Genomic DNA, 24,184 nt, shown 5'->3' with positions numbered 1-24,184 from the left:
TGAAGGTAACAATCATTAAGCCAAAACATTATTTGTTTGTTTGTTTGTTTGGTTTTGGTTTGTTTTTCTGAAATAGTGTCTAGTGATACAGATTACTATGTGAGGTAGACACCCTAGAATGTTAAAAATGTGAAAGGGGTCCATGTTCAATTAATAGAAACATTGTGTGACATACAATAAAGTGGAGGTTATTAACTACATGAACTGCTTCAAAACTCAAGTTTGTTTTCCTTTTCCAGACTTTTTATGTTTAAAGTGGATAGGTGATGATGGTTACATTGCAGTGTTCAATACAGGACAGCATTCTATAAGTTTAGGAATACCTTGTCTGACTGCATGCCATTTTAGCTGCAGGTTGTGTTGTAAAAAAAAAGAGCACTGTCAGATAAGTGAAAAAGATAGTTCATTATTAACTGATTTCATGGACAAGATTCCATGTTAAGCTGAAACCACAAACCTGATACTGTTTGTTTTTCAGTGGTTCATGAACATTCATTGCATGTTAAACATGAGTTTCTGAGTACTTGTTTGTTAACTGGTTGATTAAATCATAAGTGCTTCAGTTCTACCAGTTTCATTGCAAGTTTTAGAGCACAAAAAAAGAACTGAGGTCATAAAGAATGTAAAATTAACTTCAATAAAGACATCTCAGGCTCAAGTCTGAGCCTGGCTGTGTAAGAGCACATTTTCTTGAATATGAGAGTACCTCTGGACTTTTGAGAAAGACAGTAATAAAAAGAAAGAATGTCAGCAATGGGAATGTAAATGCATATTCAAGCTAAGTTATTTTTCAAGATTTTATTGCTTGTATCACTAAAAATATTGCTTTTAGATTATTTTTTACAGTGAGATACATTTTGTTAAATAAGTTCTTTCCTTTACCTTCATAGAATTACCTCAATTATCTTTTAAATAAGTGAAAAAATGCTTCTCATTCTTCCTCATTATGTTTTCACTGATTCACCACAAATACAACAAAATAGAGAGACAAGCATTGTTCTGGTATCCAGGCTATGGCATCTGCTATTCCCTGTGTTTTATTTCATTGACAAATGGTAAAGATTCTTCGTGCTAGTCTGAATAGAAGCTCTTCAAAAGAATAACCTGTCACAAGCTAGTGAAGTCACTAGTGTTGACAATACTATTATTATATAGAGACAATGTAAGACATACAGTAGAAACTTCGTGGAGTGGGGAAAATATTAGTGGAGCTTCTGCATCTACGGATGCAATTTATGCTGCCCTGAGGTAGTATTGAGTGGATAAACTGGTAAATGTAACTAGGAGGGACATACTTGAGCATTTCAATAGCAGTAAGTTGGATGGCTTGTTTTCTTTTTTCCACTGTTGATGTAATACATATATTCTCTAAAGTAAGCTGGGTTAGTTCTTAAGAAAGGGAACTGTGTGGCAAAAGAAAGTCTTTCAGAGTCTTCTAACTTTACTTAATTGAAACTACTAAGCTAATCTTTTGCTTTGTGTTTTAAAGGAGGATATAAATGAAAATGAACCAATACTAGGAGAAGAATCAGTTGTATCACAGGTGGCTTCAGTTTATTTAACCTTTGGAAGATTGATGTGCATTGCCTCAAAGCTGGAGCACAATCTCTTCCTGACAAAGGTCAGCCTGTAGGTGAGCTCTCATGGCCAATGCTGCCATCTTCCACTGCTGCTGCAGACAGTGGAGCCTCATGTCAGAGAAAGAGAATGAAAGAAGGAGATGACAAGTTGAAACGAGGGAGAAGCAATGACAAAAACAAACAAGGAGAATAGGTCTTGGTTCCTTTCCAGAAAGGGAGCAGAGTAGTGGAGAACATCATGAAGTCTTTAATACAGTTGCTTGCAGGAATGTAACTCCTGTTTGTGATAGCTTTCACATATGTATTTATCCTTTCACACACTTTTGGATAATAAAATTTTGCAAAAGCACTAAAATTGTGGTTAAAAGGTCATATTTTCTGTCCTAATTTTCATTTCTTTCTTTCTGCCTTCTCTTGAAATGACTAGACAGTGTAGTAAAAAACTCAGATATCTTTATGGAAATGATGCAGAAATCAGAAAGCTCTTGCAAACCATTCAAGTGACTGGCAAATACCTGTCATCAGAAAAAAAGGTATCCAGAATGTTGTGATCGGATGTAATTTTTCAATTGTTCATCTGCAAGTTTTATAAGGTTTCTACAAAAATGAAACCTTATATAACAGTATATATGGTATGCAAATAGATACATATTTCATGTCTCTAGTTGCAGCAGCTCCAATTTTTTACAGTAACATCAGGATCCTAGTGCAAAACTACAAGAAAGAGTTATCCGAAGAAATAATTCATCAAAAAATTCTGAATAATGAAAGCATTTGGAAAAATGTGGTAAGTGTTTATAAATAGAAGAAACAAAGATGTCAAAATACTAATTGCAAATGCTGCTTCCCAGCTATATTTTAAGGAAAACATAACAGAAAAGCACCAACAAGCCCCTAGCCCAACCCCCCAAAACTGGAAAGAAAGGTTCAAGTGGCTATTTGAAATGAATGAGCAATGGAGATTGACCCACATGGATGCAGAGGTTTATAAAGAGAACAAGGTTGCTTGAATGGTAAGTTATATCTATTGTTTCAGGAGTTAGATAATCAATGCATTCAATTTTAGTTTTCTAATAATTTAACTCCTAACCTTTTAAAGTAAGTCTCATAAATATTAAATAATTATTATTTCTGAGAATATTTACCTTTGACTATAGTGTATACTGCAAACAGCTGATGATGCTGCAATAGGTCACATGCTCTTCTGTTTGGCTGAATAATTTCTGGATTCTCCCTCATTTGATAGTTGTCCCTCTGCAACAGAAAACCAGAGATATTGTGCATGCAGAGTAGTTCAGTGAATATGCTAAATTGCTGTATTGACATGCTGTTAGTTCCACTCACTAGACCTTGCTTTTGGTCATTAAGAATGTCATCAGTTTGAGAAATGCTTGTAAGGTCTAACAAAACACTTAGGATGCCCTACACGCTGGGGACTGGTTGTGCTGTGTGATGGCATACAAGGAAAATTCAGTCTGCTGGGAACTTGAGAGTGATTCTCCATGCCACCCTTTACACTATCACCTAAATGAAAAGATCACAGTGAAAGATACTGTAGCCTTACTGTAAACCTCCGCCTCCTAGGACAATACAGACTTTCTGCAAAATAAGACAGGCCCCAACTTTATTCTGGAAATAACATCTGTAGAAGTGAATGGATATTCACTTTTCATGAGCAACCAAACCTGGCTTGGGTCAGTCTCAAACCTGATGGTTAGATAAGCTTCTGACAGAAGGTAACAGGAGCTTCCTCAAGGACATATTGGGTAAGTATTAAAAGCACTGGACTATGGTACAAAGTGTAGGATGTCTGGTTGCCTCTTTTTTTTCATTAAATTTCTTCATCGTGCTTTGGTGTGTGGTGAAGTCTTCACCTTCTGGATATTTAGGCATTGTTCTGTGTCACACAGGGGCTTAAAAGGGACTTATATGCCTTGCAGCTCTGGCTGGGCAGTTCTGAGCAATCATAAGAGCAGGCCTGTCTGTATATATGTGTAATTTTCGGACCAAACAGGGAGCTCCAAATGAGCTCAGGGGTAAGTAGCTGCTGAACAAGGAACTTTTTTCTCATAAATTTTGGTCTTAAAGATTAGTTGTCTCTGTAAGTCCTGTGTTAGGTGCATAATTCTCAAGTTCTGGCAGGCTTTTGGTTGACCCAAGAAGCAAATATTGCTAGAAGGCAACAGGACATCTTTGAAATATTGCTATCATCACTTATTCAAAATAAATGAAGGAAAACTTTTTCTCCGAGCAGAAGCATTACATGCCCAGAGGAAGCAGGCAGTCATTGTGGTGTTTCATCTATTCTTAAAATTAATAATGTTTGTTCCACTATCCAAGCCCCAGACTCCTACATTGCAATTCAAGCTTGTTTGTCTCACCTTTCATATATATGCCTTCATATATATATATTCATATATACACCCATATATAAAAAAGAGCAAATTTTGATGTACTATAAACTATTATGGTATATTCTCCAAGCTCTTTCTTAGACAAAACTGATCTGGTTTTCCTAAATCTTCCCTCACAGGTCATGTTCTCTACATTTTTTTCAGCTTATCTGAATGTGATATTGTCATGTCCCGCTCAGACGAGGGAGACAAGTGACTCAGACTCATAAATCCCCAATGGTGAGACAAGTCTCAAAGTCCAAACATTTATTAACTTCGTGCAGTGTACTAATTGGATACACGATAACTGGCTAAGTATATAATAAGTTGTGCCAGGCAGTACAGTATGCCTTGCATTTCTTAATAGCAGTGAGGGAAAAGGGGAAAAAGGAAAGGAGGGAGATGGAGGGAATAGAAGAATAGAGATCAGTGGTCTGGGTTCCTGCATCGATCCTGCCAGTGAGGGTTCCAGGAGGCATCTGTCTTCTTTGCTTCACTTCACTCTCTGGGCGTCCCCACCCCTTCCCCCCCCCCAATTTATACCCACTTTCCTTGGGTCGACCCACATACCACATACCCTATGTATGGGGAGGGGTAAGGTGCTTCATGGGATGATGTAATTAGCATGATCTTGTTAGTCTTCATTAGCATATTCGGGGGGGTTAATTTGATATGCGTTTTGTGGATAATGAAGCAAAGGTCACTCATGGGACAGATGGTCCTTGAAATTTGAGCAGGTGCCCCAGAGCAGGGCCGTCCTGTCTCCACAGGTCTCCCCCCTCCAGCTGCATCCTGTGCTGGCCAGGCGGGCTTATGAGCTTCAGCCTCCACACTATCCACCCTGTGACTATAGTTTCGTTACTTGAGAGTGGTTGAGACATTCCTTAGCTCGGAGGGCCTCCACTCCCCCTGCTAACTTTTATCTCTTTCTCAGGCTGTTTTTCTCAGTCCATGTTTCTTGCAGGCCTGTTTTTACAAATTGTCCCTCACAGATTTAATCTAGGTGTTAATTCTCTGGTTTGTATACCAGAACATTAGAAATTATCTGAGATATTAGAGTAGATTTACTAAAGTCCAAATATATCACAGTTGTGACCTTTCCCTTATCCAGCTAGGCTAGTAGTCAAAGAAAGAAACGAGATTGATATGACATGATTTGTTCCTGATATATCCATGTTTTCTGTTTTTTTATCAGCATCTTATTTTCTTGTTCCTTATAAATGGATTTTAAGTAAATTACCCAGAGTTTTTCAAGTAAGAAAAGGGTATGTACCCTCCCAAGTAGAGATATTTTCCCCCTTTTTTAAGTGTGACATTGTGATTGTCCTCTTTTTATCTTCGGGGAATTCTACTATCCTTCATCAACTCTCCAAGGTAAGTGCTATGATTCAGAGATTACTGTGGTCGCTTTGTATACTTAATTGAAATTCATTGGACTAAGCTAAATTGAAAATCTCTATCTTTTTTTCACTGTCCCTTCCCATATTCATGAAGACATGCCTATCTTTTAAGAATGTAATTTAATTAAGTATTGGATCATGGTTAACATTTATTTGAAGATTGAAAGAAGGCATAGATACTTTAGCCTTCATTGAGTCATTATTTCATCCCCTTCTTAATACTTCCTTTTACTTCTTTAATGTGTGGTGTATTTGTAGATTTTTTTTCTTGTTGCTTGTTATGTCCTTTGTTAATTATAACTCATTTTAGCCTTAGCCTTGCTGAGTTTAACCTACATATCAATTCTTTTATATCCTTAAGAATGTGCCATTGTTTTCATTCTGTGTGCAGTTCCTTTTTCCATTTTCAGACCATTAAACTGCTATGAATACAGTCAAAATGACTTCTACTAAGCTTCTTATCTTTGAGATGATAGTTTCAATTGTGTAGTTGACATAAAGTTTCCAGTAACCACCAGGTCTCACACTTTTTCTAAAAAGCAAATTATCCATGCAAAAGACCCTGTCAATAAATTCTTTCCATTGATGTCTATTTTCTCAAAGTGCTGTTTTTGGGTTTTTTGTTTTTTTTTTTCTCTTTCCAACAATGTGTCTAATTCAAATGATTTCTCACTTTAATCAGAATCAAATTTAACATAGCTATTGTCGTAATAATCCCCCTTCCAAATAGAAGATTTTTTCCAGCACATGCAGCAAATATTTTGGGCCCCACAATGTAATTGTTCCAAAATACAGAAAGGAAAGTCATGACCCCAGACAATAACAGGCTACCTCTCTTGGGCTGTCCTTTGATATTTCTCTAAACAACCATATCCAACAGCCTTTCACTGATTTAGCGGCAGAGACGTTGCCTCAACACTGTCCTTTCTTTCTTTTTATCTCAACCAGAGCCATTAAAACTGTTTTTAATCAGATATACTTTTTCTGAAGTTCAGAAATCACTCTACTAATGCATCTCACGTACTTTTCACTCCTCCCAAGGTCCTTCCCTGTACACTTACTATATTCCATGAGGAATTTGTGATGCCAGTTATACCAATTAGTTAAGTCTTCAAGTTATTCCTGTTTATTCCTCATATCCCAGACATATATCCAGAAGGTATTTCAGTTGCTTGTGATGTTATTCTTTCACTTGCCTTATAGTTTCTCATTTTTTCATCTCACTTTCCAGACCAAGGCTGGTTTCCTATTACTTCTCTAGGAGGGAAAAATGGCAAAAGACAGCTCTTCTCTTTCACTCCTAGGATTTTGGAAGCTAAGTATTTATATTCACTGAGATGCTGTCTTATTTGCACTGTAGACTGCATCTCCATTTTCACTCCTGTCCTTAGTGCCACAAACAGATTGCCTTTTGCAGATTATCTGTGATTGCTCCAGACGACAGTGATATTGCCCCTGGATTAGTGGTAGAAAAGTAGAGACTGTGCCAATGGATTTAAATCTACTTGCCACCTTGCAGTCTGATGAAACACAAAAACATCTAACTATCTGTTATGTTTGATATTCCTCCTTTGGAGTAAAGCAAGCAGAGTTACCAACTAGCCCTAGTCCCAGAGCTGAAGTGATCACATCTAAAAGGAAAAATGACAGCCTACTTTAAGCCATGCTTTTTTTCTTATTTAAAATCCACAGGAGAAAAATCAGTTTTCTCTGCATGCCTGCTTTTGAGAAAGCTTTGGGGTGGACCTTTTTCTGATATGAAGGGAAAGGATAACATCAAGAGAAGTATTTGGAGTGACCTGGGAGAAGATCACATTTCTGTCTTTAAAAGTAGAGATAGTCGGTGTGTGTAAGTCAGAGTAGTGTCACTTTGCAGTTAAAATGAAGTTCCTTGAGTGACTAGAGATATTGTATCTTTAGGTATTTCATCAGCCTGAGTTACAGCATTTCTTGGGGAGCATGATACTGAAATATAGAGCCCTTCATCCCAAGGTCACTGACTCAGATCTGCCGCTAGGTGAAAAATCAAAAAAAAAAAAAAAAAAAAAAAAAAAAAAATTACCCCTACCCAGTGGCTTTTTGATGATATATATGAAGAGAGCCAGTGGACTACAATCAAACAGCAAAGTGCCCACGTTGCAAAACTACTGTCAGGGTCACTGATGCCTCAGTGGTGGCGGGGAGTGAAGGACTTCAACCTGCAACTTCTCTAAGACAAAATAAGCCATATCAGAAGGCCATGTGTGCTCAAGGTCTCCTCAGGATTTTTTATCATAAGATATCTGAATCCTACCCACCCATTCTGAAGTGAAAGGCAAAAGTGTCTGTCAGGCTAAAAGCCGTTCTGTAATCAGTTTTGGTAGAAACCTAATCCTTACGGGCTGTGCCATAATAACCTACCTGTTTTCTTGCAGTGCCACCTGATGTAATAAGAGAAGTGGGATCCAGTGTAGTCTATTATGGCTGAAGACCAGGCCTCAGAAATACATATACAGCAGCACTCCAGGAAGTTTTAGCTTTGAGGAAGGGATCAAGACTTGCAGGGTATCTATGGATCATCCACTGAGTTCAGTGAACCTCTCAATTGTACTCCCCTACTGTGCTTTGGTTTGCACTGTGGAGCAGTCTCAGAGCATATGAACTGGATTCCTTTTGTGTGGAACTTAAGTGGAAGGTGTACTCCAACAGTTCACCAGTGGCAAGTTTGCAGTCAGTCTGTGAGAGCAGAACACAGCTAGTTTGATGCAGAAAAAACCCACATAATGTGAGCAGGGAGGGTGTCAGGTCCTCAGCAGCTATTTCACTTTACAGAGCCACTTCTGCTGGGCTGCTTTGCTTGCTAACATAAATGTAGCTTAATTGGACTAAGGGATTTTGGTATCCTATAAACATGGGATTTATATTTTGCATCTAGGCTCAAAAATTAAATGCAGTATATGCTTGAAAATTATATGGAAATATAACATTTTTGCTTGCACTTAGTTCAGTGGTTTTGTTGCCTCTGTCATCTATATCAAAGGAAAAAAAAGAATCCTAGAGGATTAAATACTTTGCACTTGTCAACAGTGTGTCAGGATAAAATGTCTTTAAACATAAAGTATAGCCAGTCTAGTTCTTGAGCTGATATATAGAGTTCTTGAAATGACCTTGGAGGCTGACAATGAAGAACAGACATAGTCAAAAATACTTTTCACCTTCTGAAGTCAGTGGGCTGGTTTCGACCATCAATGTATCACAGAACATCACAAGCCTTCACACTGAATACAGTCGGTTTAGGTGGCTGTGGAAAGCATTTCTACAAATTAGTGAGATTGGAATGTTAGTGGCTTTTTTTTTTTTTTTTTTTTTAACTTGACAAATACAGCGTTTTACATTTCTGCACCAGAGATATTTGCAAGACCTGTTAATTATGGAAATAATTCAAGGGTAAGATGAAAAAAAAAGACAAGACATAATGAACTTTAGATTTTTTCCTCTTCTATAATCCTGTGACAGTCATTTTTTATTCCATGTGAAGAAAACAATGTCAGGAGGATACTAATCATCAGTTTGCTACAGCTGAAACCAGCACAGCTGGCAGATGAGTATTTTAATGTATTTCTAGATTAAGCAAGGCAGTTTAAAGAAAACATCATGCAAAAATTCAATCTGCTATGGGTTTAAAATAAAGTCCTCATCTGTGCCATGGTAGAGTGAATAGCTACCTTATGTTTTATCATATTGCAGTGGATTATCTTTCTAATGAAGCTTGTATCCCCCTAAAGCATTCTTGAGATATTTTGTGTTCACATTGGTCTATAATAATGCAATGAGTGAGTGCAAAAGTGGATTTTCCTTTAGTAAGGCTCTATCAGGACTCTTTTCCTAACAAATTAAACGTAAATGAAAGCAATTCATACATGTGAGGCAAACCAAAATGCTGTATATTAATTTCAGTGAGTTATTTTATTCTCATCAAATTGGATTCTTTGCAAAATTACTAAGGGTTTTGGAAAGGGAAGGGGTTAGAAGTTTGTTTCTTGTTTATATTTATTTTAATACCTCTTTTTCTCTGCCAGTCCTTAAATAATGCCCTCATATAGTACACCTTTAGCTGAATTAATATAGTTGGATCCTAAGAGATGACAAAACAATATCCAACACTTCTTTAATGGACATAGTTTTTCATCTTCAATTTCTTAACTCATTTATGGTCAAAGAGTCCTCTACCTTCAAGAAGCCCAGAGTTGAGGGGGAACTAGAACTTAAGTACTCCTGAGAATTAGCCAGAATATAGTGGCATTAAACATCTGCAAGAAATGGCTTCTGAACTGTTGAACATGTAAGGAACATGTTAAAAAGGTGCAGAGAACATCTTTTTTTAGTAATTTGTGCCTATTGTCAGAGGTTTGAAATGGACGAGATATTTGTTCACAACCTTGTTTCACAGACAAGTGCTTGGAGTCTGAGCTTGGAGTTCAGAGCAGGAGGAGGGGTTTCAGACCACTTTGCACTTCTCTGGGTCAATATGGATTCAGTATTGACTGACTGAATACTTTTCCATAAACTGGACTGGTTATCCATGTACCTCTGGACAAATATGATTGCTCTGGGGAGTTTATCCCACAGACTAATATAGATCACACAGGAAGATAATTTTCCTCTTCTGTGCTTGGCAAGGGTTTCAATCTCTTAATTGTGATCCACCATGACTCATTTTATTGTACAAATAGTGTCTTTATCTGAGGTACTTCAAATAAGCTAAATATAACAGCAGAAAGACATCACCATGGTTCTGACTAACATTTTCACAGGATTTTTTCCTTGCATGTCTCTTTCTAGAAGAAAGGAGAGGGCAGAGGTTACTCACCTTTCCCTTGGCATCAATAAACTTCTGTAGCATAAACAGCTGGTCTTTTTTTGTGCTCTCTCACACCAGCTGATGTATTTAAACCCTGTTACCTATTTGCATAGGTTTTTTTCCTTTCCTGATAGTGGTGGCTGTTTTTCCCCCCATCCGTATAGAACCTTTTCTTGGACTCCTTTTAGTTGTGGCCTTGTTAAATCATTTATGGGGAACTTTCATCCTGCATCTATCTCAATGCCATCTCTTTCTCTGATGAGGGCAGTCTGGCATTTTCTCTCCTCACTCCAAAAGGAGTATTATCCATCTTACAATTCTTTGCAATCTTTACAATTGTTTGCAGGACAATCCTGGAAACTGTATACTAAAAATCTCATTCTGATAACCTTATCCTATCTTTGAATATGTGTTTTTAACCAAGGACATCTACTTGTCAAGGCTGGGTACGGCTTGTGATACCATGGGTTTGGATGGGTTTTGTTTTGGGATAAAATAGTGTTTAAGTCTGAAACACTGAAGGGAAAAAGAACAACAGTGTAGTGGCCTGCAGTAAGGGGTCAGATACCATCTGGATCTGATCAGCCCAGTCACACTGACACCTTCCTTTTAGTGGTCAGGTCTGTACTGTCTTTGGCAGAGCTGCAGAGAAGCAATTCTGAAATCAGTCAGATGCCTTAAACTCCCTCTCACTGTACCTGACCACCGGTCTTGTGAACTCAGAGAAGTATCTGCATAAGTTTGAGGACAGCCTAATGAGGGTTGGTGCTCACACTGCCTCTGGTGATAGAAGCAAACAAGAGAGTAAGGTGGATAAAGAAGAAAATATAAAATAATATATATTATTATTCCCACATGAACTACTGCACAAGGGACTGTTATCCTATTTTAGGAAGGATATTGTTAAATTAAAGGGCAATCAGAAAAAGGTCATAGCATGATTAAGTGTTTGAAAATCTCTCTAATGACAATGCTGAAAGCATGGGGAGTGTCTATTTTAGGAAGACCTGTGCAAGGGGCAAGGATAGAAAATGAAAAAATAACTTTAGAGATGACAGATAAAGAAATTCTGCTCTCACAACCTCATAAAAAAAAGAACAAAGAGATTTTTCTGAAATATGGCAAATTTAAAATGTGCAAAGAAAATACTTTTTCAGACCTGGTGGAATTAAGCTATGGGACTGACAAAGGTATTCCCATCCATAAGTTTTACAAGAATATGGAGCCTTACCTCTGGCTTTTCCCCTGTATATGCCATTTTTCTGCCTTCAGAGTGCCCCTTGAGTAGATTTTTGTTACGTGAAACAACACACACTTGCAAAGGAGGGTGAAGGGAGGGAATGGTCTGGGCCAGACTGTACGTTGTGGTCAATAAGAAGATTTCTGAGGTTTCAGTCACAGGGAGCAACACAGTGAGGGTTTCTGGTGGCAGTCCTGGCAGCTGGACAGAGCCATGACCATCTCCTGAGCTCTGAAATGGGAAGCCAAATCAGCAAATCCCTTAGTGTATTGGGATGTGCAGGGAAGGATTTGGATTATGGGTGGGGGGAAATCAAGGCAACGGGGAATACTGAAAGGTCCTTGCATTAGTTGGGAGGGTTGCCTAGAGTGTGGAGTGGAGCTCGGGCTTTAGGGTCTGGGAGTCATGAGGAAGGAAGCGCTGGGAGCTGTTGTGGGTAGCTCCTACCCCCACATTTCTGTTTTTTACTCCTGTTTTCCAGCAGAGATAGTGCACAGCCTCTTCTCTCCCAAACTGCTATAATCTCCTCCCTGTCTGCAGTACACTGATATTTCCTTTTGGATTAAAAAAAGTAATTTAACAGATACATATATGATGAATAGTCAGGATTATGAAAGCAAATGCTAAGAGAAAATGCTAGAAGGAAAAAAGAACCTTGTGAGATAAGTTTTGAGATACCCTTTAACAATCTGGATTTGGAAAACTCTCCTTTGATACTGGGGAATTGGTCTCCTCTTCTCTAGTGCCAGTCACCATCTGCAGATAAGGCAATGGTCTGTGAGAGGTCTGTGCTGGTATAAGCCTTCTTAACAGTATCGCAGCACTAATTGAAAACCCAGAGTGGGTTAAATTCCTCTGAAGAATGGCTGTGAAATATATTATTCAAATCAGGAGGGCGTAAACTCAGTTTACCTATATTTCATTTCAGCTGCAACATCTGTTCCCAACAAGGTGTGACTGAGTTCCCCTTCATCATGTCTCTCAGTAGGATTAGTAAAACTTTTGAGTGATACTGCAGAGCTGCAGATGGAAGAAGCTGGTTATGGACGTGATTTTTGGAGGTATTGAACAGTCATGTATCAAGCTGACTTCAGCTGGAGTTGTGGGTATTCAAGGCTTCTGGTACTAATAGCAAGGCCCTGACTGCAGTGGTATTTTCCATTCAAGTAAAGACTCATTCTCCAAAGCTATTACGTTCAGGCTGGAATATTTCCCAAAGTTTAATCAATCTTTATGGAATTACATTTTTATCAGTCATGAAATGTATTTTTTTACATTGATTATTTTTCTCCAAAAAGCAATTAAGTGATTCATGAAAGGCAGAGAACTAATGAAATTAAATTCAAAAGGTTTAAGGAATAATCATTTGAATTATAAAGATCAATGGCATTGTAAACGAAATCCAGCTGACTCAGATATCCCTTACTGCAGCTTTTACAGATTTTTACTACTTGTCTTCCTACTTCTCACACAGGAATAAGAATACTCTGCATGTCAAAATACTACCCATATAAAGTTTGATCTATCTTAGTAGTTAATTTCCATTATAGTCTACTGAGAATTCAGTATTTGCTGAAGGTTGCTTAAAATGAAGAAAAACATAGCACTGTAAACATATCAATAATCTCTAAGTGGGATTGCTAGGAAAGATTTGAGGCAAATGTTGAAAAAAGAAGACTTCTCAAGCATCTTCCCTGAGTGCTTTTTTTTTTTTTTTTTGAGGAATTTGAATTTTAAGAATTTTGATTTTCAGTTAAAAAGTAATGTGTTGATACTTTAAAGAAAACAAAATATAGTAAAAATTATTTTTGGACGAAGCCAACTATTTATACCTGTGTCTTTTAAAATATATCTCAGTGCCTAGAGCAGGCTGGAATTCAAAGGGAGAATACAGTTTTTTTCTCTTCTAGCAGTGAATATAATGATCAGTAGTTTTCAAATTACTGTCTATGGACACCAAGGAATTTTCTAAGCCTGTCCTGGTTGTCAGCAGAAAAAAAAGTTAATTAAGAAGTTAGCCAGGGATGGGACCAGTGGTGGAGGAAGCAGCTCATGAGAAAGGCAATTATGCAAAGTGTACGGTGAGATGGAGTTTTTTGAATCACCTAAGCCTCTGGGGATTTGAATGATGATGACACTTCATGAAGTGCCCCTGTTTTAACTGTTTTTTTTTTTCACATTTATAGCACCAGGGAGTCCTTCTGCTCGACCCTGGGACCCTGATGTGCTAGGTGATGTACAAGCCCAGAAGAGAGATGGCCTTGCTCCCAGGGAGCTTGTTGTGTGATAAAGCAGCCTGGTGCAGCAGGACATATTAGCTCAGGTTCAGCCCCAGATACAGTTGTGATACAGATTTCTGGCCTAAACATCAGAGAAGCAGACTCAGGATTGCTTAAACCTGACATGCCCCAAGTATAAGAAAAGAGATGGATAGAAGACAGCCAAGAGAATACAAGGAAGTGATGACACAACTCTCGTCACCTTGATAGACAGTTATTTCAGCACACAGGCAGCCTAAATATTTTCAGATTTTATTATTTGTGTTGTGAGTACGGGCTTTACATAGATTAAGCCCAATTAATAAATAGCAATATCAAAACATCAAAACACATTTTTTTTCCTAATGGTCTTCCTATTTAAAATTTTGGCAACGTTTATTTCTATTGCACATAACGTAATTAGATTTACTTTGTCTAGTAAACAAAGAAGTGTAAGTTCTTATAAAATACAAGAAGTAAATGTGCTATTTCACTGATTCATAGTTTGGATTTTTTAATTTTTCCTTTATCAGATTATTAAAAAAATGTAACATGAATGACGGCAAGTACAAGGATAAGCATTACTGAGGTGTAGAACGCAGCTTAGTGGAGATGAGTCCTACAGCACATTTGTCTTTGCTATCAGTAGCAATGCATGAACAATAGCTAGCCAGTAGGGGTAGAAATATTTTTACTGTATTGGTAAACAATTTTTAAAATACTTGTTGACAGTCTTCTTTCTCAGCTAAAGTTTAGTTACTCGTGTATTTAGTTTAACAGCAACCTTCACACTAACAGCATCTTCTCCCAGGCTAACAGCAGTGCTTTGAATGACATAGGTATGCAGCGCAGAATTCACTAAAAATATAGAACAGACTGAAATTGAATACAGCTCTGCATATCATGATATCTTATTAAAAAGTGGATATTTAACATCCTGCCAAGCAAACTAATAGGTTTATTCTTTTCTGTATGCATACTGCTTCTTTTGCCATTAAAGTTATGCATGAAGATAAAGCCTGAAACTATCATTTCAGTCAATGGAAATTTCTTTGACTTAAGAGAGTAAAATATGTTCCTTAGCAGTATAGCAGAATAGTCTAGTAATTTTATCTGGGCTAGCTACTTCTAGCCAATTTTACTGTCAGTCCTCCTACATCTCTTTCTGAAAAATCTGAATTTGTATTTACGGTAGTTTTCTGTAGTTCTAGGTACATGAGTTTAAAAAAACCAGCACTAATGTTAGCCTTTTGAGTCACAGAAAAGGCTGGATTCTTTTCTTTAACTATGCTTGTTTTCTCAGACATTTCTATCTCCTGTTATCTGTTGATATACTGACTAAGCTGCTGGCCAGTTACACCATTTGAAGTGAATGACATGCCTCCCTGTGATTCTGGTGAGATAAAAGAAGCAGCAACTGGAGAACTGAAACGGGTCAGAATTTTATGCAATATAATCTTATAGGCTATAAATTTATGTCTCAGTTATCTAATTCAAGTGCCTAAAACACTTAGGAGGAAAGCTGTCTTTGTTGGAAGCTTGCCTCTGCACTCCTAGCTGATCAGTGAGTGCACTCCTGCCTGATCTTGCTGCAAAAGGAACAGGATGTTTTTAGTTCTCAAAAAATATTATTCAGCTGAGTATGAACAAAGCTGATTCCCAGACACAATGCCAGTGAACAATGCTGATTCCCAGACAGAAGATATTCTGGTTATTTTGAAGTTAAAACAAGGTTTGTTCAGGGGATTTTTTTTTTTTTTAAAGTAAGATTCTCAAGCTTATTTGGCAAAACCAGTAAAAAGTTAGGCACAATTCTTCACAGGTCACCTTAAACCACAGATTACTCACAATTCCAATGTTTTTTAAAAAATAAGATTAAAAACAACTTCTGGAAAAGTAAAGGGTGGAACATCTCATAAATGTTTTAATAATAATCCTTTTCCCAAAGTGCAAGAATGTTTCAGCATGGAGCAGATACATAACAACATTGTCAGTCCCCCAGATTAGCACAGAGATTTAAATGTTAGTATATTAACCTACTTTCTAGGAAGTCCAAGAATTCAAAACATGCCTAAAGAACCATTTGTATTTCCTTATTCTCTGTTACAAAGAGCTTCAGGGATGGCTATGCACATTTGGCTGTATTTATTTTAACAATCCAAAGTTATCTTGAAAGTAGTTGTTCTTCCTTCCAATCTAAAAGTAAAGTCACTGAATTGGCAGCAATTAGAGAAAAAATGTGAGAACACAGGGGGGAAGAAGATCAAACCAGAAAAAAAAAAAAATCATTAAGAAAGACAGAGAAGCTTAGTAAATGGTATGTGAACTGGATTAATGAAAATATTTGAAACTGGTAATTATGTGGCATTGAGATCTCAGGCTTATTAGTGGCTAAGAAATATACATATAAGGGTCTAATTAATGATTAAATTTGTTTTTATTGGCAGTTCATTAAAGACACCAGATGACCAGTGAATTTTGGTGAGAGAACTGTAGTTTTCAAACCAGTTTTGAGTTTGTTTGTTTGTTTGTGTGCTTGTTTTTAATGAGTGAGTAGGTACATGCCTACCGTAAAGGGTAACCTTTTAACATAGTCTCCTTCCATTGTTTAAAAACATCTAGCTCAACTTGACGAGCAGGCAGGTGTGCTTGTGTTGGATATGACACTCAAGAATACAGCATTTTTAAACTCTTCACTGAATCCCATCTGTATTTCAATCGTGGAATTTCTCCTAAGAGGCTCAAGGTTGTGGCTTGACTAAGCAATGTTGCATACTGTAAATGACCACATACGAATTCTAGCCAAGTGATATTCTGATTCTTCAAGTGATATGTCACATAATCATGCTCTTGGAAAGGGCACCAAGAGGCTCGTTTAGTGCATCTGCCTGCCCTGAGGCATTCCTGCCAGGGGTTTGTTTCTCCTATTCTGAGAAACTTTGGTCAGAGGATAAACTGTAACCTTCCCCAGTGAACTTTTTCAGTGCTCTGTCTATGGAAGGTATTTTCTTACTTGTAATCTAAATCTTCTGTCACGCTTCGCAGCCATTACTACTTCTGTTCAGGGTGCATACAGAGAAGAGAGTGTTCTGCTCCTTCTAACAGCTGCCTGTTACGTACTGGAAGGTTACTATGTCTGCCTCAGCCTTCTTTTCCATAGCCACTGCATCTTTCCTCATGTTTTCTAGACCTGTGATTGATCTCGGTGGTCTCTTCTGAACTCCACTACAGTTTGACCTCCTTTTGTTGAAGATCAAGGTTGTCAAAACTAGACATAGTACAGCTGAGGCCTGGGTAGTGACAAGACTTGTTCCACGTGCCCTTCGCAACATCATGACATGGATGATTAATGTCCATTTTGCAATCCACAATGACTACTGATCTTCCTCTGCAGAATTCCTACCATACCTTTTTTATTTATGTACCTATACCTACTGAGGAGCAATATTGAACTCCTGTCCCTATTAAGCAGCATCATCTTCCACAGATCGTATCTCCAATTTGTGAAGACCATTTTTTATTCTAAGCCTGTCCTCCAATGTGTGGGCTGTTCTAACCAGCTTGGAGGTACCAACAAATTTTCATCCTTCTCCTTTTTTAATTGGCTCTCTCCTATGATTTCTGTAAGGACCTACTGAAAATTAGCCTTCAAGAGCAATTTTTCCACCCAGTTTTCACAAACTCCATTGTGTTTTCATCTAGACCTTAGTTTATTTTACAGTGGCACACGAAATAATGACAACATCCTTATTTAGGCTGGGATATTGAATGTGGAATCTGTCACCCGTGCCTGTGTCCCCAGAACCTGTGGACGCAGTCCCCATTACTCTACTGGAGAAGGTTTAATGTGATTTTGTTTTAGAAAAACAAGCTCTGGTCTACAACCCCTGTTTTCTTCTAATCCCTTTAGAAATGAAATGGTTCGAGTAGCTTTCTGAGACTTGAAGTCCCATGGGTCTTGTGGTTTTGGGCTTCTCCATATTCCGTTTGAAAGATAAACATTACGTTTGTCATTTCTCTGTCATTTACTCTGATCTTCCAAGTTCATAGAGATAACTCTTGTTGCCTGTGTGCTCAAATGGCCGAGTTGTGTATGTCTAAAGTGAGTGATTAAAACATCTGAATGCATGAATGCAGCTATAAAGTTAATTAACATTTTGGTTTTACTCTTATATCAGAGCAAAAGAGGTCTTAAAAGTAAAACAAAGCTCACTAGATGTGTACAAAAACACTTGAACTAACTGAAAATTCTGTGGAAATGCTTCACTGAAAACATAATAAAAAAGTGTCTTACAGCAAATATTAATGCCAAATATATATTTCCATATGAATATTTATATTCAAACATACATTTCAATTTTCTATCAGCTTTTAAAATAAACTCCCCTAAAATGAGAAGCAAAAGTAACAACTGAATTAAATAATTAAATAATATTTTGAATTTCTACTTTGAGTTCATTTAAATTGTCCTAAGTTGGGAATTCCAAAATGCTTTAGCAATAACATTATTGATTATATTGAGAGGCATTTTTCTGGTGGTTGTAATTGTTTTCCCCCAAACAAGCTAACAGTAATTGTTTCAGAGTACAGACCTGGATAATCTAGCTGCAAATGCCTACTGATGATGACAATGTGTCATTGTGTTGAATTACAGTTGATGTTAATATAAATGCATATCTGGGTGGCCTGTAAAAACTAAGTGCCCTAAAATATAAATTAAACGTGGTATGAAGTATAGATAAAATAAGGTTTGCTGATGAGAAACAAAAAGCTGACAGCAAAGAGCTGGGAAGGAATTTCAGAGTACTGGATGAATATGTGATGAAGTCACACTAGAAAGCCAATGCTGATAGACACAAGGTGATGTATATGAGAGACAACCAATCCTCATTTTACAGGGACAGTGATGATCTCTGAACTGGCTGTCACCACTCTGGAAAGAGATCTTGGAGATCTAATGTATCTGCAAAAACTTCAGCTTAATGTTTGGTAGCAGGTGAAGCAAACAAAGTGTCAGGAATTGTTACAAAAAGAACTGAAGGAAAGAAAAATAAGATGACTTTAGTGTCCAAATCTGTATTCCAAACTGCAAATCCTGTGTGTAGCAGTAGTTCATCTAATACAAGAAGTGTATAGGAGAACCAGAAAAGGTACTAGGAAGGCAAGAAAGCTGATCAGTAGTATGAAATATCTTTCAAATGAGAAAAATGAACAGACCTGCCCCACCTAGGACTGATCTGGACACGAAGGGTAGAGCAGAGAAGATAAATAAGGTAGGAGGATTCATGGTCCTTTCTTCTCATAAAAGAATGAGAAGTTTTAGAGGGAATGATCAGGTCTCAGTTTCAGAACAGACAGAAGACGGTAACTTCTCACACCATGTGTAGGTCAGCCAGGGGGTGGTTGGCCACACTCAAAAGTAGGTGTCAGAAGCTTTTAGAGCTCTAAAAAGCAGATATACAAACTCATGGAAAATGTCAGTCCAGGAATATTATTTCATACAAAAGATCACTTCTGGCTCAGGAAATCCTTGATGTATAGGTCATTGTGAATTTGCAAAAGGTACAGAGGAGTTACCATTGTCTATTTACATAATTTCTATACCCTTTCCAGGGTAATGCTGCTGACTTATGACTGGGAGCCAGGCATGGTGGCGTGAAGTTTTTCTGTGGGTGATGTTTGTCAGTGTTGAGCTATTGCCCTTTGCAAGGCCAAAGTGAAAAAGATTATTAAGTTTGAAACATAAACATAAGCCCTAGGCTAAAAATGATCTTGCTATGCTGCTGTTTTATTCTTTGATTGTAGACAAGTACTGCTTTTAGTAGTGGTAGAATTATATCTTGTCTTTGATCTGTGCTGAAATACATCTGTGACTTCTGTGATGATTTCAGACAGGCAGTGCAAAGATGAAATCTGCAAAATGAGTGTTGAACTGAGCCTAGCTATCCTGGTGGTCATTCTTAGAGATTTCTTGGAAGAAATGCTTTGTAATTCCTAAAGCTGGCTTGGAAACCAAAAATGCAGCTACCTTTTCTCTTTCACTTTACTAGGACATAATGCTGGGACTGTCCTTTTATTCTCAGTTCTGTTCCAATATATGAGGTAACCAATAGCACACCCTGAGTAATTTCATAACCACATATGCCTGTGTCTACAGTAATGATTTTTTTCAGTGGTCTTTCATCATTTTCATCTCTGCTTCATCGTTTTGAAAATAACATACTATCTGTTTGGCCTTACAGATGATAGTTTTAAATCATTGCTATCTTAAGCAATGACTGTAAAGAAGTGTGGATGCCTCTTAAAGGGTCATAAAGTAGTATAGAGATACCACATAGTCCAGTCTCCAAAACTGTCCTCGGTCTATAATCAGAAAACATTTCTTTCTAGCAAATTCATCAGTGGTAAATTTCAGCAAAAATATGATTGGGGAGGTCTGTCTAGGAAGAGCCTGACAATGTCCATGTCCATTAATATATTTCTGTCTTTCCCTCCTTCCCTGTAATTGATTAAAATACCTGAGAAGAAATGAAATCTTCAGCTTTGTATTAATTTGCTTTGAAACAACCTCCGGTGGGGGAAAACCCTCTCTTAATATTCATTCTCTGCACAGGATGAATACTACTGAAAATATACAGCCCTAGCCATTTTAGTTGGCACTACTCATGCTCAGTTAAAAATCCAGAATAGATCAGAGTACTTCTTTGAGTACAGTGTGTTTTTCAATATGGTGATTATTCCTTCATATTGTAAGACAATTCCAGCAGTAACATTCATCAAGCATTCTCTCTAATCCACTCTTTACCAGGGAGCAGCAAATTGGCCATGGAAAACTCAGCACTGCAAAGCTCAGAGATAAGATATACATGTTTGTCATTTGATTAACTGTTACTACTCAATATCAGTATTAAGTCTATACTTGTGCACTTAGATTCTTGTAAATCACCAAGCTGTTTTCAGTTACCAGTTTTTGTAGTTTCCTTGGGCTAAAGAGTGGAATCTGACACAGATTTCATTCTGGATGTTCTGCAGTCTGTTGAAGGCAATTGAATGTCTATGATCCTAAATTCAGTTTTCTAAATCACTTACAAACTGGGAAGTGAATGTAATAATTTCTTGTCTGTGCTTATTCATAGGAAAACCTGCAGAGTCCCCATCCTTTTCAATTAATCAAGAACAACTGTTACTTTAGGAAAAGGATTTTAGATATGAGCACTTGCTAAAGAAGTGATAGAGGATCAAAGAGTAACAGAAAAAGAGTTTTTCTAGGTGGTTATTGTTGAAATAGATTTCTGAAAAAAAACCCAGGGAGGCAACTTCATTGTCTTAGACTTTCAAATTAAGTGTCTCAGTGGGGCTTGAGATGTAGAACTTCTCAAAGAGATCAGTTTTCAATTTTGTAAAAATGGGAAGTTTTGAAGCTAGTTTGCATTTATTAGATACATTAAAGTTTATATAATCTGTGTTCAATTCTTGAAAATACTGAAAAGTAACAGTGGAACATCAGTATGGATTTTATATTCAACCTAAAAAGATGTTTGTCTAAGGAGCTAGTCTGCAAACTGTTCTTGTGTTTATCGAGATATTAAACTGATATAGATACTAGAAAGTTTACTAGGATGGAAACCCTAAATTCTTTTAAATTCATGTGAATCTATGTCTGTTATTTATTGTTTGAGCAGTAGGAAATCAGCTATTTCTACAGCAAATGTCAGCTCATCCACATCATTTCTAGTTAAAGTCAGGCAGGGCAAAACTGGCAAGCTGACACGTGCTTTTTACAGGTGTGCTTCTCCAGACACTCACCAAACCATACTGTCTGGGTAGGATCAATTCAGTGTAAAAATTATTGGAGAAAATTAGGCAGATCCTAAGATAGATCTCCCGCTTTGGTAAGAACCTTAAGTGCTTTTCCCTTAAGGGGAAAGGTACTACTTATCTCTCATGTAAAGTCTTGAAGAGTGTTTGGATTTACTTTGGTATTCAGTGATGGAAAACTCTTGAACTTTTTATTGGGCTGGAAAAAGTTTTTCTAGACAGTCTTCCAGTACCTACACTTACAAGTAGGTGTGACAAGCCCAAAGGCAAAGACCCAGATCACTCTGTAAGTTGAGAAAGTCTGGAGCTGAATCTGGATCTGAATGTTTTGACTTGTGAGAATAATAGAAGGTATTAGGAAGAGGACTATTCATGCAGAAAAAAGTTATGTGGGTATCTTTAGAATTCACATTTTGGCACCATTATTTTGTGAAAATCAGAACACCGAGTCTGACTTAGACCAACAGTAAAAACTGCAAATCATAAAAATTCAGTAAGCTGAAACAATTGCAAAAAATCTTGCTCCTTTTTCAGTTGTATATGGTTAGGGTAAAGAGCTGCTATGAGCCGAAAATCCATGGAACAGACGTTTCTGTAAAGTAGCTCAGAAGTAAAGCAAAGTACGTCCATTAACAGCACAGTATCTGTTGTCTAGTAAATTGACCAAAAACTTAAACCCAAATATTTCTAACATATGTAAGTATTTATTTTAGAGATGTTGACTATTTACTTAGGAAAACAAAGTCTCTTCACCATCTTGCAGCTGTTAGAAGATTTTCCTATTGCTGAGTACTGACTCATTGGTTAAGGATAATGTGCGAATTACAGAAAGTTTAAAAGGTGCCAGGAGTTTCTATTTTATATAAATAAAAAATATATATGTGAAGTGTGATCAATTCAATATTGGCTGTTCAGCAAATACCTATATTGTGTTTAGGGAAAAAATTAGAACTGGGATAATGCTCAGTTAACTTCAGTTAATTTATTGTAACTGTCATGATTTTTCACAAACAATAAACAGTCTGCAATCACATCATACATCTATTAGTACTCTTAAGTGTGTCTCATGGAACTCTGGCATTGAACACATCCATCTCATAAAAGTATTCTCTAACCTGTTGCTCTCCCACTGCTGGCTGTCTGTTCAGAAACTGTGCTGGCACATGGAGAGGTCCGGGAGCAGAGTTTGACTGAGACTGAAAAATCACAGAGTTCTTTGCTCTTTCCTGTTCATCTATCCTGTTCATCTATCATTAAGTTGTCTCTCCGACTCATGATGCCCACATGGGGAGTCGGCAGAGGGGTGGGTGCAGCAAACCTCCTTTGCTGGAAAATAGGTGCATCTTCCCCACAAATGCTGTAATTGGAGACCACGGACTATGGCTGTCCTCTTCATAGTTCTGGTCTCAGTCTGAAGACCCTGGTCATGCTGCCTGATGTCTCTCTTCTCTTCCCCATCATTTAGCAGAGCCCTGAATCTCTTCTCTAGGCAATTGTTGCAGGTGGAGCTGGAGTGACAAGTTTCCATCCTGCTGGGAGTTTGAATCCTCTTTCTTCCTGCTTTTGGTTTTACCATCCTCCTCTCACTTGCCTTGCCAATGTGTACATTTTTTAATTTAATAGTTCAAGATTTTTACAGTTCATGCTCAGCATGCAGCTTTTTCATGTAAGGTCAAAAGGAATAGCAGAAAAGGCCTGACTTAAAAAGGATGAAAGGGAATGGAGGTATGGTATACTCTGAGATCCCTGCACCACACTGCAGTTACAGAAAATTCCAGTATCTGGAACTGCTCTATAGTGGATATCTCTGCAACCCAAAATATACAGACAAGATAGGATAATTTCTAGCACTGCCATGCCAAAGCAACTTTATGCCTTCTCTCCCCTGAATTAGTCTACTCCACCCCAAACTTCACAAGAACCCAAGTTTCTGACCTGACCATGCTGAGAACTCATCTTCCCAAACCTCAAACCATTGGTGGGTTTTGATGTCTTCTCAGAAGGATGTCCAGATGTCCTTCTCAGGGACTATGAAGAGCACAGATGTGTCAGCTCTACAGTGACGAGAATAAAGGTTAAAAAGTAGATGACCTTGTTAATATTTAACATGTATGCCACCGGACCTGACTTTTTTTGAAAATTAGTATGCATTTCTGGTTGTGGTGGTTAAAGCCCTGCCGGGACCGGAGACCACGTTGCCGTTGTCCCTCCCCCACCCTCAGACTGAGTAGGGCACAAACCCTGGGGTAGAAATAAGGAGAAATTTAATACAACAGTGTACTAGATACAATCTGAACAACAACAATAGCAATAACACTAACAATAAACAGCAATAACAGTAAACAAGACAAAAGATATACAGAGAAATATCACAATGGATACAGACAGCCCCGTGCTTCCTGCGACCAAAGTCACAAAGCAAAGCTTCCCGCACCACGCCGGACCTGACGTCAGCATGGTATGAATCTCCGGCTGGAGATTCCTTCCCCCTGCTTGGGAGAAACTTAACCCTATCTTAGCTGAACCAGGACACTAGTATTGTGTGAATATTTAGGTGTATGCAAAGAGGAAAAAGCCCTATCTTGAGAATTCGTATATTAAAAATTACAAAACAGAATGACAAGAAATTCTTATCATAATTTTTATATTATTTTT

General features: G+C 37.6%; 1 long non-coding RNA gene across 1 annotated transcript in view; it reads right to left on the bottom strand.

Moving 5' to 3' along the window:
* LOC141957085 (uncharacterized) overlaps nucleotides 1-23,565 on the bottom strand; it is a 41,962-nt gene extending 18,397 nt beyond the window's left edge. Inside the window, exons 1-2 of the long non-coding RNA XR_012633061.1 lie at nucleotides 23,465-23,565; nucleotides 2,726-2,834 (exon numbers count right to left, since the gene is read on the bottom strand). This is a non-coding gene — a long non-coding RNA (uncharacterized LOC141957085). The remainder of the gene's footprint in view (nucleotides 1-2,725; nucleotides 2,835-23,464) is intronic.
* Between the last annotated feature and the right edge of the window lie 619 nt (nucleotides 23,566-24,184).

Source organism: Athene noctua, chromosome 2, assembly GCF_965140245.1.
Source record: "Athene noctua chromosome 2, bAthNoc1.hap1.1, whole genome shotgun sequence".
NCBI classification, from domain to species: Eukaryota; Metazoa; Chordata; class Aves; order Strigiformes; family Strigidae; genus Athene; species Athene noctua.
Note: the sequence above shows the minus strand (reverse complement) of the source record. Positions and strands in the feature narration are given on the sequence as shown.